This window comes from Garra rufa, chromosome 6 (genome assembly GCF_049309525.1).
Source record: "Garra rufa chromosome 6, GarRuf1.0, whole genome shotgun sequence".
NCBI lineage: Eukaryota > Metazoa > Chordata > Actinopteri > Cypriniformes > Cyprinidae > Garra > Garra rufa.
Genome location: NC_133366.1, coordinates 6,632,553 through 6,643,516, shown reverse-complemented (window position 1 = coordinate 6,643,516; position 10,964 = coordinate 6,632,553).

Genomic DNA, 10,964 nt, shown 5'->3' with positions numbered 1-10,964 from the left:
TACATCTTACAACACAAATTTACTTTGTTCTTTTCAAGTGGTTGAGGTTTGCTGCCAAGATCTGGGTAATGGGCTGGTTTGCAAATATCAGTTTACACCTGGGCCTAGTTGTTCAAACGTTTAACCCTCCTGTTATCCTTGGGGTCAATTTGACCCCATTCAATGTTTAACGTATGTACATATATAATTGACTTTTTTTTTTTTTTTGCTTCAGATTGAATGACTTTTCCTAATTTAATGGGGAAAACTTGGTAAACATAAAACTAACATGATATTATTTGTTCAATGCCCTGTACACATTTTTGTTACATCGGTGTTCTTTGGGGTCAATTTGACCCCAGGTTCTTTTAGCTGTATAAAACATAAGAAATATAAAAAATTTACACACATTTGTTTTGGGTGATATTGAGGTCACTATAACATGCTATGATTTTATAATATGCACTATAATTTTATATGTTAAGTATAATAAAAAAAATAAAAAATAAAAACTAACACAACCATATCTGTAGTATTGCGAGAACCACTGTCAGTTGAATTGCTCTCTCAATCGAAAATGGCCTCTAAGCAAAGGTTTTCTGTCAGTGAGATTTTGTCACAGGTGTTTGACAGTGAAAGTGGGGGTGTGTTTCAGATTGTTGTTAAGTAGTCAACAAAGACATCAATTACCTGACACTAACCTTTTAGCAAAACAATATCATATTCTAGAGGTTTTAAATTTGGGGTCAAATTGACCCCAATGGGAAAAAGGTGTTAGCGGATTTTAGGGTAACAGGAGGGTTAATCGAGATTAAATCCATCCAGAATAAGGACATTTATCTTACTATCTTACTTGTCAGTCCACTGCTTCCATTTATGGCAGAGATAAAGTGATCATATTTACACTCGGTTTACATTTATTAGATCTACAGGATTATTAAAGTCTACTGTACCATTTTCAAACATTCATATGTAACATTCATATGCAACAATCTAAAGCAAAAAGGGTTTTGATTATTTGTTGATGGGGCTTCAGTGTTCAGTCCATCATTTAATGAATACTGTGATAAATGGACTCTTTTTGAACCGAATCAGCTGTGAGACTCTGATAAATCTGACTGTGTCTACTGGCATTCAGTTCTGTGCAGATGTGATCTGGATTCATGCTGTTTCTCAGTACAGCAGCAACGTTTATGTAATCATGGTCTATGTCGACTGCTTCTGTGTGTGCAGGTCTGTGAAACTTGTTCACTCCAAATCCAGCATCACTTTGAGCTGTGTATGAGTTTGAGTCCACAGCTGGCTTTCCTTTCTCATAAGCATTCTGTAACTGGAATAAGGAAATGATTGTTTCTTCATCATTATTGAGCAGTAATGTGAACCATGACTTCTACTGGTTAAGAATTATTCTAGAAATGTTAAGCAGAGATGATCCTGACTCACCTCTTGTCTTCTGTTTTCTTTCAGTTGAAGCCCTTCAGCAGCAGAGGAATGATATAAACCTGTGATAAATGAATATTACATTACTTTTAAAACATCCATGACAGCTTGAATTAAATGTCCATAGATTAGCCCAGCAAAATTTAAAACCTAACTGTTTTAGTCATATTTGTTCTAAATAATTCAATATGATTTTATGTACACTGAGAAAAAAAAATAAATAAAAAAAATAGAGAAAAGAAAAGGTAGAAAGACTGGAATAGTATTTTCTTGAAACATACTCAAATAACCTTTGTTTTGTTTACACATTCAAAAAAAAAAAAACAACTTCCCCCATAATTAGAGACTATAAAGAGCAGATTTGTTTGAACTCACTGCTAAAAAATTAGAAACATAGATTTTTTTCATTCCACATTACCACATCTCTGCTTTTTCTTCCGTGTGGCCACAATAAGCAATAGAGCACAGATGAGGAGCAACATCAAAACTCCTGCGGTGATGATGATGACAAATGAACCTACAAACCAAAACAGAGTGTACAAAGGAGACATTGTGTGATTTTACAGGAGCAATGCGCAATGTTAAATAGCATAATTATATCCTGAAGGAAAGCAACAATCGATTTAGCAAAACAGCAACATCAATTGATTACCATTTACAGGAAAAATAAATAAAAAATTATATATATATATTAGTGGTGGGCCGTTATCGGCGTTAACGTGCTGCGTTAACGTGAAACTCTTATCGCGCGATAAAAAAAATATCGCCGTTAATCTATTCTCAAATCTGGGTTGGGAGCTGGGTCTAAACTACGCAAGCTATGATGATTTTCACCTTGATAGTTTAACGCGGATGTATACCGAAGACTACAGAATATGGTCGCGCGTTTAAGTCTCCTCCGCCAAAACACAGACGGGGTCGCATCGTCCTCCATTCATAAAAACCGAATCTACTATAGCGAAATGCTACGTAAATTCGTCGTTTTTTGGATTCATAAATCAAATGTTGGTCAGTCACTTAATTCAAATCGCGATATGGAATAGTGTATGTGAAAACTGAAATGCAAAAAGACCGTTTTAAAATGAATCCGATATGTTCCGTTTGCCTAGCTGTATGTATGCATTGCGGAGACGAGCTTTTACTACACGCATACTGAAACACACGTGACGCTCCCGGTAATTTTTGGCATTTTCATCTCACATGAACAGATAAACTCAATCTCCCAAACTGCTGTGAGTGTCACTTTTACCGTTTCATTTGAGAAAACTAGCATCATATCATACTGTATGACACAGAACTTCAAGGCAACCTGTCAAAATAAAAGTACGGTGTAACATGTAATGGGCTGGGTAGGTGTTGACGTTAAAAAAACACAATCTAATAGGTAGAAAAAATAATTTCATTGTTAGTTAGTTAACACAAGTACATCTAATTTAACATAATTTATTTTCATCAACAAATTATCATAGAACTGTCACGACCACACACAAAGGGAGAAGGTGAGTATCTTTCAAGGTATTTATTAACAAACGTGCACAGTTCAACACACGTGCAATCGGGTGAATAAGGTCTCTGTGGTCAAATCTTCAAACATAACACAACAGGTGAGTTCAAGTTCATAAGGATTATAGCGTTAGCAACAGTCACTTCCCTTTGACACGATTAACGTGTTTCACAGGAGAACATCAGAGCAATCCACGGGGAGCACAGGAGAACATCGGAAGAATCCACGAGGAGCACAGGAGAGACAACAGGAGGGGGAGAAGATCCACAGAGAAGCGTCCATGCAACTTCGATACCAGCCGGTGAGTGAGTGATAGAGGTAAGTATTTGAAGGGTGTGGTGATTGCTGGTGCAGGTGACGGTGATTAGAATTCTGGTGATGGTTCACGGGTGTGCTGTGGTGGTGATTGGCTGGTTGGTGGAGGATCGTGGTGATTGGGGCTGAGGGAACGTGCAGAGGGTGTGACATCACCCCCTCCTCCACGGGTGACTCCTGGCACCCAAGAACGGCGACGGGGACGACCACGACCTCTGGGAGCTGGGCGTTCGGGATGTTGGCGGTGGAATTCCTCGAGGAGAGTCGGGTCCAGGATGTCGTCACGGGGTATCCACGATCTCTCCTCGGGTCCGAACCCCTCCCAGTCCACTAGGTACTGGAGCTGGCCGTTCCGCCGCCGGGAGTCTAGGATTTCTTGGACTTGGTAGATGTTATCTCCAAGGATCTCTGGCGGGTCGGGAGGAGGAGGTGACTCCGATTCTGTGGAGGAAGGGAACAGGGGTTCAGTGTGGCGTTTGAGTAGGGAAACGTGAAACGAGGGAGCGATTCTGTAATGTGGAGGTAGGTTTAGACGGTAGGTTACAGGGTTGATTTGTGAGTGCACGGTGAAGGGCCCTATGTAGCGGGGACTCAGCTTCCTACTGGGCAGCCGGAGGCGTATGTCTCGAGTGGACAGCCATACCTGGTCCCCGGGGAGGTAAACTGGGTTGGGTAACCTACGACGGTTGGCGTGTTCCGTATGCCTCCGTACTGCCCGCTGGAGATGGACGTGCGCTGAGTCCCACACCCTCTCGCTCTCTCGGAACCAGTGATCTACCGCGGGCACCTCGGAGGACTCTCCAGTCCATGGAAACAGAGCTGGTTGATAACCTAGAATACATTGGAATGGGGTTAGACCAGTAGAGGTTTGACGGAGGGAATTTTGCGCATACTCAGCCCACGGTAGATACTGGCTCCAGGTGTTTTGATGTTGGGAACAGTACGTCCGTAGGTAGCGGGAGATTTCCTGTATTTTCCGTTCGGTCTGCCCGTTCGTTTGAGGGTGATATCCGGACGACAGGCTGACTGTGGTACCCAGGAGTTGGAAGAAGGCCCGCCAGACCCTGGAAATGAATTGGGGTCCCCGATCGGACACGATGTCTTCTGGGAGTCCGAAGTTCCGGAATACATTGTGGAACAGTGCCTCTGCGGTTTCTAGTGCTGTGGGGAGACCTTTGAGAGGTATTAATTTGCAAGCTTTTGAGAATCGATCGACTACCACTAAAATTGTGGTGTAACCCTGAGAGGGGGGCAGGTCTGTGGCGAAGTCAATGCCCAAGTGTGTCCAGGGTCGGCGGGGAATAGGTAACGGTTGTAATTTACCTTCGGGTAAGCGGCGTGGGGTTGTGTTAACGGCGCAGACCGAACATCCTTGGACGTACCGTTCCACTTCCCTGCTCATGTTGGGCCACCAATATTTCTGCTGGAGGAGCGAGAGGGTTCGCCTGCTGCCAGGATGTCCTGAGCCGGGGGACGTGTGCGTACTATCCAGCAGAAGGGGTCTGAGACGGCTTGGGACATAGACACGACCCGGGGGAAGCTCCGGTGGTGCAGGTTCCTCGAAGGTGGCGGCCCGTATATCTTCATCCAGCTGCCATAGTATGGGTGCGAGAAAGACAGATGGGGGTAGAATTGGATCAGGATCGTCAGAGGTAGGTTCAGGTGAGTACATACGTGATAGGGCGTCTGCTTTGGTGTTTTTGTGGCCGGGTTGGTAAGTAATGTTGAAATTGAATCGGGCAAAGAATAGTGACCAGCGAGCTTGGCGGGCATTTAGTCTCTTGGCGTGCTGAATGTACTGGAGGTTCTTGTGGTCGGTTATTACGGTGAAGGGGAACTGGGCTCCTTCCAACCAGTGCCGCCACTCTTCGAGGGCGAGCTTTATTGCCAGCAGTTCGCGGTCTCCAATTCCATAATTCTGCTCGGCTGGGGTGAGTTTCTTGGAATAGTACGCACACGGATGGAGGGATCGGGGTTCATCAGACCACTGGGACAGCACAGCTCCTACGCCTACGTCCGCCGCATCAACTTCCACCACGAAGGGCCTTGAAGGGTCGGGGTGCTTGAGGATAGGAGCGGTGGTGAACATCAGCTTTAGACGGTCGAAGGCTCGCTGAGCCTCTGGAGTCCACTGTAGTACCCGGCGTCCTCCCTTTAAGAGGGAAGTGAGTGGAGCCGATAGGAGGCTATAGTTTTTTATAAAGCGTCGGTAGAAGTTAGCGAAGCCTAAGAAACGCTGAAGCTCCTTCACCGTCCTGGGCTCCGCCCACTTGGCCACTGCGTCCACCTTACCGGCTTCCATACGAACTCCCTCCGCAGTGATCACGTATCCGAGAAAGGAGATGGAGGGCTGATGGAATTCACATTTTTCTAATTTCAGATAGAGTTGGTACTCACGGAGGCGTTGGAGAACCTGGCGGACGTGGTCTTGATGTTCCTTTAGGTTACGTGAGTAAATGAGGATATCGTCAATGTAGATGATTACGAATCGATGGAGGTAGTCGCGGAAGATTTCGTTCATGAAATTCTGAAATACGGAAGGACTGTTAGCCAGGCCATAGGGCATCACCTGATATTCATAGTGACCGGTCGGGGTGATGAAGGCGGTTTTCCACTCATCTCCTTCTCGGATACGGATCAGGTTGTACGCACTGCGGAGGTCGAGTTTGGTGAAGATGTGGGCTTCCCGTAGTTCCTCCAAGGCAGCTGGCACTAGAGGAAGTGGATAGGCGAATTTCACCGTGGCATCGTTGAGCACCCGGTAGTCAATGCAGGGTCTGAGCCCGCCATCCTTCTTGGGGACGAAGAAGAAACTGGATGCTGCTGGGGACGTGGAAGGTCTGATGAACCCCTGTTGGAGAGCCTCCTGGATGTAATTCTCCATGGCCTCCTGCTCAGGACGTGAGAGGGGGTAGATCTTCCCGTGGGGTAGTTTGGCGCCTGGCAGCAGGTCGATACTACAATCCCAGGGCCGGTGCGGTGGTAGTTGTGTGGCCCGTTCCTTGCTGAAGACATCGGTGAAAGACTGATAGACGGGGGGAATGGCGGTGGCGGATTGAGTGGCAGGGCTCTCTATGGTGGTGGCGTGCAGAGGGATAGGATGGTATGGAGACTCTGCATCCGACGAGGAAGGATGGTAGCCGTGGTTCTTACACGTTTTGCCCCACTCCAGGACCTCTCCTGTGCTCCAATCTATGCGGGGTTGGTGCTTAATGAGCCATGGTCTGCCCAGGATGACATCCACGTTGGCTCGCGGGAGTACTAGGAGGGTCAGATGTTCACGGTGGTTGTGTTGGGAGACGAGGGTCACTTTTCTGGTCCGGCGAGATATCTTACCATCGCCCAATGGTGAGTTTTGGATTGTGGTAATTTGGTATGTGACCTCATTTTGAACGGTGGGAATTCGATGTTTAGCAATGAAGTGTGATGAAACAAAGTTGCCAGCCGCTCCGGAATCCACGAGCACATAGATGGGGAGAGTACGAGAGTTTACTATTAGTTCAGCGGTAATATGGGGTAAGAGAGACATGGCTGGAGTAATAGATACGGTACTCACCATTGGACGAGGCGGGCGGACTGGACAGGCACTGATGAAGTGAGAGGCTTCTCCACAATATAGGCACAGACGATTATTAATTCGTCGTTTCCTCTCCGCAGGATCCAGGCGATAGGAGTCAGTAATCATAGGTTCCTCCGCATCTCGTTGGGGTGACGGTGTTCGGAGTGGAGGGAAGCTGGGTACAGACTTTGTAGAAGGACACGCTGAGAGATGTTGAGAGATGCCTACTGCCTTCTTAATAAAGGTTTCCAGCGGTACGTTGTCATCGTAAATGACCATATGCTTGCGGATCTGGGGTTTAAGCCCCTTACGGTAGGCTGCTAGGAGAGCGACTTGGTTCCAACCACTGGTGGCCGCTAGGGAGCGGAAGCGCAGGGTGTATTCATGAATATTGGACGCACCTTGATTCAGAGTGATCAGTTCATCGTGTACGGAAAGGGGAGTGAGCGCAGCTCCAAACACGTCCTTGAAGTGGGCAACAAAAGCATTATAGGAGATTAAAGCGTCGCTCCGTGAATTCCAGAGTGCGTCTGCCCATTGAAGTGCCTGCCCAGTGAGGAGGGAAATCATAAAAGATATCTTAGAAATTTCGTTAGGAAACTGGTGTGCGTTGGCTTCGATATAGAGGGAACTTTGCAGGAGAAAACCATTGCAGCCACCCGGGTCTCCGGAATAACTCATAGGGCGAGAGAGGGGCGTGTTGGAAATCGTCGTTGGAGCAGCAGGTAGAGATTGATGAAGGACGTTTACCATATCCGAAAATGGGTCGGGGGTGTCTTCGGTGATAGCGGCGCTCGCCTCCATGAGTGACGCGGTGAGTTAATACTTTCGGGGCTGGTATCCTGTCACGACCACACACAAAGGGAGAAGGTGAGTATCTTTCAAGGTATTTATTAACAAACGTGCACAGTTCAACACACGTGCAATCGGGTGAATAAGGTCTCTGTGGTCAAATCTTCAAACATAACACAACAGGTGAGTTCAAGTTCATAAGGATTATAGCGTTAGCAACAGTCACTTCCCTTTGACACGATTAACGTGTTTCACAGGAGAACATCAGAGCAATCCACGGGGAGCACAGGAGAACATCGGAAGAATCCACGAGGAGCACAGGAGAGACAACAGGAGGGGGAGAAGATCCACAGAGAAGCGTCCATGCAACTTCGATACCAGCCGGTGAGTGAGTGATAGAGGTAAGTATTTGAAGGGTGTGGTGATTGCTGGTGCAGGTGACGGTGATTAGAATTCTGGTGATGGTTCACGGGTGTGCTGTGGTGGTGATTGGCTGGTTGGTGGAGGATCGTGGTGATTGGGGCTGAGGGAACGTGCAGAGGGTGTGACAAGAACAGCTTTATGAGCTTTATGATCCATTCGCAATGACTTTAAATCATTATTTGGGTAGCACACATATTCTGAATGCCTTCAGCAGAATTCAAATTAGCCATTTTAATCTAGATTAATCTAGATTAATTCCAAGATTTAATCTAGATTAATCTAGATTAAAAAAAATAATCTATGCCCACCCCTAATATATATATATATTTTTTTGATTTTTTTTAATTTGGAGATCTCTTAATTGTAGTAATGACAATTGCATGAGGGCATTCAAATGAGATACAGACTGAGAAAATCTGTGCAATCATGGGGTTTCATTTTTCATTATCCAAACTGATAGACAAAACAAGTTGTAAATGAGCTTTTGAAGTACTAATATTTTTTGTGATTAAACATCATTCAGTCATTGTCTGACAATGGGTGAGATATAACTATATGAATTTGCAGATTCAAATGGTTATGTATAAGTTCATTAAGAAAGTTATTTTGTAATTGCACATAAGACAGTTATTTTGATATTATTTGGACATTCTATGTTAAACATTACTCAACATTTATCTTTTTTATTTATATTATCAGACTTTTAATATTTGCACATTTTATTAATGTTGTTTGTTCATATTTATTCATGAATTTTTTTTTTATTCATTATGACTGACAACATAAATAATACAATGATTTGGAGCATTATAAAACCAGCGTTGGTAAATTCAATCAAAACAAACAATCAGAGAGTGGGGTATAGCAGCCAGCGTTAACCAGTGTTACACAGTCAACCCGGAGGGAAAAATATCAGTCAGATAAGGAAAATCAATTTACATCATTCACAAATAAAGCATATAAGTTAATGAGAGAGGAAGGCAGAAGCTGATTTGACCTGTTGAGGAGATGTGATGATCTGTAACTGTGATGATGCTGGATTGTGGATTCATGTCTGATGTTCTCAAATGGGGCGCCGTGTTTGATAATGAGCTCATAGTTTGATCTGAAGGAAAAATATAGATTGTGTTGTTATCCTCACACAGTAATGCATATGTAATAATGAATATCCAGTACCTGGATGAATGGTGGAGGTAAAGATCTGGACAGGTCTTGGCCTCTCTGGAGCTGAAAAACAAGGAGAATGTTCATGATACACAAAAAGAAACAAATATATTACTGAAATGATCACTGATTACAACAGAAAGCACAGTTTGAAACAAACTGTTGTTAATTATTGTAAATCAGGCACCTCTGATCACATTTAGATGGATTTGTTTATGGTATCCCCATCCAGCTCGACAGATATACGGTCCAGCGTCTTCCATCCTCAGATTTCCAATGGTCACTATCAATAATCTCATCTTGCGATCATCCCGCAGTGAGAATCTGCCATTGACTGAAGTCTCTCCTCCATTAGATTGTAGTATAATGACATAATCTTTGTAATTACCTTTGTAAAAGCATTTGTACGCTTTTTCATATACTTTATCATAAGAACACTCAATAATCATTTGTTCTCCCTCCGTTCCTCTCACTGTAATGTCCACACACCGTGAACAGTTCACTGTACAAACACAAACACACATCAGTACACTTCTGTCTAGAGAACTATTGTCAAAGATGATTAACAATTGGCCTAGAATGAATAAGAGCAATGCTAACTCCAGTAGGGTAAACAGAACAGAACCATGCAATAAGCATAACATTTTGTGCTATCAGACTTGTTAAAAATATTTAACGGAATTGACGCAGGGGCGGAGCTTCTGCCTCTTTGTTCTTGACAAGAATTGCATTCAGATGCAGAAGTTGTGAGAAAATATGATTCGTGTCAGATCTGCATCATGTTCAGCAGTGGCAGCTCTTAAAGTAATAGCAGCCAAAATAACCCAATAACCCACACTGTAAAAAGTGTTCACCAGTTTCAACTTAAAAACGTAAGTTTAGCAGCTGTCTTAAGTTTTTAAGTTAAATCAGCTTAAAACTACAAGTTATTTTAACTTATTACAATAAACATGAGTTGATATAACTTGTGAGTTTAAATGACTTAAGTTGATTTAACTTCAAATCTTAAGGCAGCTGCTAAACATTAATGTCAGGTGGGATTAATAATTAATTACAGAAAAAAGTGCCATTAATTAGTTAATTGTTTAATCGATTAACAGCACTAACTAAATGCATACTACTAAAAGATCATCTTAAAACAAAAAATAGAACTAAAGAGCAGAGCTTACACATCAGTAGAAACACACAGGCCGTTTGCGAGAAGCTCATTCTTGCAGTCACATCAGTTATTTTGTGAAGGTCAAATAGTCCCCTCCAAATGGCTCTTCTATCACTGAACTGTTAATCTAATGTAAATGTTGATTGTAGTTTTGATGCTTGTCTCGTGATGAAGGTCAAACAATAGCTAAAATACCACGGGTGTATGTGCATAAAATGTTGAGTGGTGCATCTCAGTGGTAATCAGGAAATTAGCTCTGAACTTTGCCTCTATAGACTGACCACAAGCAGTTTCCTGTGTGCAGTGGTGTTTTTCTTTTAACATTTCCATGTCTGCAGCAGACTGCACTCTTAAAAATAAAGGTGCTTTGAAAGGTTCTTTAAAGCAATGCCATAGAAGAACCATTTTTGGTTCCAAAAAGAACCATTTAGTCAAAGGTCATGTAAAGAACCATCTCTTTCTTACCTTTTTATACTCTGAAGTATCACCACAAATAGCCTTTTGTGTAACAGAAGGTTCTACAGATTTTAAAAGTTCTTTATGGAACTATTTAGACCAAAAAAAAAAGTTATTTTATGGCATCCTGAAGCACTTTTATTTTTTAAGAGTGTACATATACAGTATGCATT